At 33.5% G+C, this 5,876-nt stretch overlaps 1 pseudogene; it reads right to left on the bottom strand.

The window, feature by feature from the left end:
* Window positions 1–1,085: 1,085 nt before the first annotated feature.
* Window positions 1,086–2,020, bottom strand: LOC118933726 (olfactory receptor 4P4-like; annotated as a pseudogene).
* Between the last annotated feature and the right edge of the window lie 3,856 nt (window positions 2,021–5,876).

The raw sequence follows: 5,876 nt of genomic DNA, 5'->3' as shown, positions 1-5,876 counted from the left end.
GCATTTTCCAAATGTCTTATAGTTGAAATCATACAGTAAGGTAGAACTTTCAGATTGTCTTCTTTCACTTTGTAATGTGCATTTAAATTTCCTGCATGTCTTTTCCAAGTTTGAAAGCTAATTTAATTTTAGCACTGAACAATATGCCATTGTTGTATTAAATACATCTAGTCACCTACTGAAGGACAGCTTCATTGCTTCTCACATTTAGCAATTAGGAATAAAGTTGATATAAACATCTGAATGTAGCAAACATGCATTTTGGTTTTTAGTTGTTACTTTATTTGTTTATAAACCTATCTTACTTGTCTTTTCCAGTTTTTCTTAATGTTGTAGGAAAGATCTTTGGATCCAATGACTGCCAAGTTTGTTGGATATAATGACTGCCAATTTGCTTATCAATTTTGGGCAGGTCCACAATTAAATTTTATTATGCAGTTTCTTGAGTTTAGTGGGAAATGTGATTACATTCTGGCGAATACATGGAATATAATTGTTTTCAGCATTCTGCATTATAGATTCTCATTCTGACCTCACCAGTTATGATTATTTGTTTCGATGGGACATTGGAGAGCCAACCCCAGGAACCACTTTAAAACAGATTCTACTTTAAATATTTTTCTTGCACAACAGATTTCTGAATAACACTAGAAAATGTATACATATTTTTCGATCAAAAAGTTAAATTTATTATTTTAATTTTAGACTTCAATTCTACACAACAACAGAAGATGTGTCACTATGTAGGCTCACCCCTAAATCCAAAGTTTCTAATAAAATTATCATCAATATTTTTCGTTTATAATTTACTGATCAATACAAGACTGACTTATTTGCTTTGTCCCAATTGCACTTTTCACATAGACAATCATATATACACCCCACAAATGAACTTAGTTTGAAGGTACTTTTTGTACACAAGGATTAGTATTAATTTAGTTTTTACTTTCATCTATAGTCTATATTCCCTTTCATTCCATTCAGGGTAGTGGTGGTGGATATAATCTATGAGATAGTTCCTGGCTTTTTCTTTCACGTTTACCCTCTGCTTTCATGAGATTGCTTAGCCAATACGCCTTCTCATATTAACTGTGTGCTCCCTTGGAATATAATGTTTGACACCAGACTTTTCTCATAGTGTTTTTCATCTCTGTATTTCTCAGTGTGTAGATTAAGGGATTGAACATAGGAGCAATGATGGTGTAAAATAGTGCAAGTATTTTGTCCTCAGGAAAAGTAGTAGGAGGTCTAAAGTAGATAAAGATGTCAGGCCCAAAAAATAAGATGACCACAGTGGTATGAGACCAACAGGTAGAGAGAGCTTTGCGTCTTCCCTCAGCTGAGAGGTTTCTTAGAGTGAACAATATAATGCCATAAGAAACAAATAAGACAACAAAGGTTACTAAGGCAACCACACCTGAAAACGCAATCACGAGAACACCGGAGATGTAGGTGTCGGTGCAGGCAACTTTCAGCAAAGGAAAAATATCGCAAAAGGAGTGATCAATCTCATTAGGACCACAGAAGGGCAGCCCAACTGCTGTAGAAAACAGAGGAAAGGCATGAAGAGCCCCACCACCCCAAGCAGCTAAGATTAGCAGGTTGCACCTTGTCCTGCTCATGATGGTCATGTAGTGGAGAGGTCTGCAGATGGCAACGTAGCGATCAAAGGCCATGGATGTAAGGATGAAGATCTCAGTACCGCCAAAGAAGTGCATGGTAAGGACCTATAACATGCAGTTACTGTAGGAGCTGGTTTTTTTCCCACTAGAATGTCAGCAATTAATTTTGGTGTCGCAGTAGAAGTATAGCAGATGTCTATTGAGGCTAAGTGAAGGAGGAAGTAGTCCATTGGTTGGTGAAAAAGAGGACTGCATTGGATGGAGACAAGGATCAGAAGGTTTCCTACCAAGAGAGCCATGTAACAGAATAAGAAGAGCACAAAGCAAAATATTTGTATGTTCTGGTTATAAGAAAGTCCCAAAAAAATGAATTCTGTGATGTTTCTACGGATTTTCATAATTTGTGTTTATTGCATGTGAAACACAAATGAATTATGTATCTGAAAGAAATAAAACGTAAATTTGGTTGAAAAGTAACAATATCAACACAATGATACAATATCTATTACAAAGTAGATTGACATGAATGGATCTTAATATTAGTAATGCTTGATTTATTGAATTGAATATTTTTTCTTTTATTATGTCTCTCGATTTATATATTCACTGTGGAATAATTGTGTAATGGTAAAATATCTATATATTTTACTTAATATTACTGGTAGTGAATAAAGTATGCAAATATTATTTTGAAAATAAAAACATTTTATTAATTTTAATTATATTATTTAGAAAACAAGAACTGTTAACTTTATTATTTAATCTAATTGAATAAAAACAAGAAAATTTTTTACATATTTTTCAATATTTATGCCTTACATATATATATACAATCAATTTTCCTTCTTTAAAAATTACCTGACCAAATTCCGTCAGTTTTATGGGAATTAAACTAAAAGAAATTTAAATGAATTTAGACACCCCCCCACTTGAACTACAGAACTTTAATTTGTGTAGATTATGCTAATTTATGCTATGTGATCAAGAAAGAACATCAATTTATAACAAAAAGTTTTCAAAGTATTCAGAAAATTTATGCATTTCTCATATTTACAATTCATGTATTGAAGAGAATTTAATATGTAATGTCATTCAATGTAATGTCATTTAAATTTGTGCTGGTGATTGGTGAAGATTAAGTCATTAAATTGCACAAATATTTGAATTGTATCTGTGCCATGGCTCTTGCTAGAAAGTTCTTTTTTGAGATACAATCTTAAGGAAAAAGATAAAGATGATACAGAGGTAACTTACAAACTTCATAGCTAGTTGTATTACCAGCACCCAGTGGTATTGTTGTAAAAATACATTAATGAAAAATTCAGGAATTTGCATCTTTAATACCTATTGTCAATCTTAAGGAATTATTTTTACTGCAAAATGAGTGTAGGATAGAGAGAAAGCACTTCCAGGAGCTATCTTACCCTCTGATGAGGAATTATCTGACCCCATGGCTTTGCAAAAGCTAGCACACCTTCTTCCTTACTCTGGATCTGAAGTGAGAGTCCTATCTGGCCCCCAAGTGTCTATTTAAAAAGCACAAAATGCTCTTCTTTTAAGATTATTTAGAAACCATCATCAATAGTGACTCACAGACTCAATATCTAAGTTATGTATAGTCTTTGAAAGGTTTTATATGTCAAAAATGGACAGCTCTGGCATTTTAAAAAATGGTCCATACTGCAAGACATTAATTCTATTTTTAATTTCTATTCAAAACTCTAAATTCATAAAGTAGAAATTTTCAGTTTGTTCCTTCTTTCTTTTTTTTGTATCACAACATGACTTGTCCTCCTTTCTTTATGTGACAAAACAAAATAACCATCAGCCACAGAGTGTGTTCAGCAACTGAGTGGAAGGAAGTAAAGGGTGCTGAAATGTTTGGAGTATGGGAAACATTCATCTATGCTCTACTTGCTGCAACAGATAACGATCCTTTGTTTATAAGGTGGAAATAGTGTTAATTTCTCAGATAGATTTATTTACAGAAAATAAATTGATTTACAGAGAATTATTATATAAGTAGACAGTGAGCAAGTTAAAAGTTGAAATCACTTGGCTAATTCAAATCTCTGATGTAAATAGAGGAGACTCAAATAGAGAATCTAAGCATTTTTCAGGATTGGAGAATAGTACACTGTAAATGTAGGAGACAGATTACCTGATTCTCTCTTGATCCAGGGCTACATTTCATGTGTGAAAGCTAATAAGGGTGGTGAAGGGTGTCATGAGAAATAGCAATGAAAGGACTGTTTTGAATGCTCATCTGAGTAGAAAAGAATGTGCAAGATGCTGGGTTAGCAGACATCCTGCCTGTCTTTCCTAATATTTAGGTGTGTAAAAATATATAGAGCATTGAAAATAAACTTGTACTCTAGAATTCTCTGATTGTAAACATTCAGAAATAATTTTCCTTCAGCTTTTCCAAAATGTACACCTCATAATGAAGATTCTGGCTTGTTTCATAGACCATCATTGGTGTTTAATCTACAGTAACTCTTAAAACCCCACCTTGTACTCTGAGAGAGCACATGATATGATAAGTGCTGTTAGCTGAAGGAAAGGGAAAAAAAGTCAGGAGAGGAGAATCATTGTCACTAAAAACAGCACTTTGATTTGGAGATATTGCTGAAACATATGTAAAAATTGATGCCACAATTGTTGAATAAAGACTCTCAGGCAACCTTTGAGCAAGTGGTTAGAACAGGGGCACCATAGAAAAAGGTAGAAACACTGAGGAATGTTAAAGAAGCTGACCAGTGTGATATGTAAAGTAACTGCTTAATCTCTTTAACACTCATTATCCTCTTTCATACAATGCAGATACCATTGCATAATTCAAAAATTTAATGAAGAATACAGGAGGAAATGTGAAATGTCCCAATGACATATGTGGTTCCTAAAACACTAAAAGTCAGTCATCGTCCTTTTACAATCTAGCCCTTTGAGTGAAATGTTTTTCAAAGTGAGAAATTGTCATGCAAACATATATACCAAGTATAGTAGAAAAATTAGAAAAAAATATCATAACATGTGTGATCAGGTAAACTTCCATTTCAGCAATCTGTGAAAATCTGTTAGTTTGAAAATGGATTGGCTATCTTAGGCTGTTTCTTAAAACTAATCATTAGTCTCATGTTTTTTAATGCAAAAATATTGTCAAGCAGTTACTTCATTTGGCAGTATCAAACATAAATTATGCCTCCCTTTTTGGTTATGTTTTCTGCTTAAATATAAGGACTCTTACGTTTAAATAAGTTTCCACTACACATTTAAATTTTCTCTTAGTGCAACAGAAGGTAACATGATAGAAACTTACCTTAGTTGATTCAGATGAAACTAGTCTATTTTAAGATGGCAAGTAATTTGAAATATGAGAAATTTTTCCTTATTGTAGATATTCAAGCATAAACTGATCTAATTCTTAATAGTAAAATGGAGCATTGACTATAAGCAAAAAACTAGGACACAATGAAATTCACAGCCAACTTCAAAATGTCTTACTATCTCTACTGTTCTTAAAGGTAACTTTTCTTAAAAATAATGCACAATTAAAACTAAAGTCTACTAGAACATTTTTACAGTAATCTAATAGTCATATCCTTCAAGAGAAGTTATAATCCTTAGAAAGTAAGTATATAGAATAAATACAGATAACACACAATTAGCCAAGCTCATGGTTGGTGGGACACTTCCCAAAAACCAAGGAGACACGGGCAATTCACTAACCGTCAGGTCTCAGTGGCTGTCTAGAGCTTCAGGCTGCATCGGGAAGCATTCCACCTTCACATATCTGACAGTTAGCCTGTAGTACCAACATATGGAATGAAATGCAGAGAATTACAAAGGGGAATCACACAAACACATTTAATTCTCTGCTAATATTTTTTTAAAATCAGCATGCCTATTTGTAAACCTTCTACATGTTCATGAGAGAAATGCACTCCAAATATTCACTAAAGCTATCAGCAATGCAGTGACAAGTGCATCTTTATCCCTCAGGAAAGCAGGCTAGGAATTTCGAATGCCAACTTCACATCTAAAGAATAGGTCAGATGAAAAAAACACCCAAACAAATGGTATTTTAAATTCCTGTAGAAGCCACCACGAGTAATTAGGTCCTAGGGTACATCTATTTTATGGCTATGCCTGATGAGAACTGGGCTCAGAAGACAGAATATAACCTTAAACAACAACACAAGAATTAATAGGCCTTTGAAAGCTCTAAGTAGTTATGTTCCCAGAGGCATTTCT

This window comes from Manis pentadactyla, chromosome 13, assembly GCF_030020395.1.
Source record: "Manis pentadactyla isolate mManPen7 chromosome 13, mManPen7.hap1, whole genome shotgun sequence".
Classification (NCBI taxonomy): Eukaryota; Metazoa; Chordata; class Mammalia; order Pholidota; family Manidae; genus Manis; species Manis pentadactyla.
This window is presented reverse-complemented; position numbering and strand designations above follow the sequence as displayed.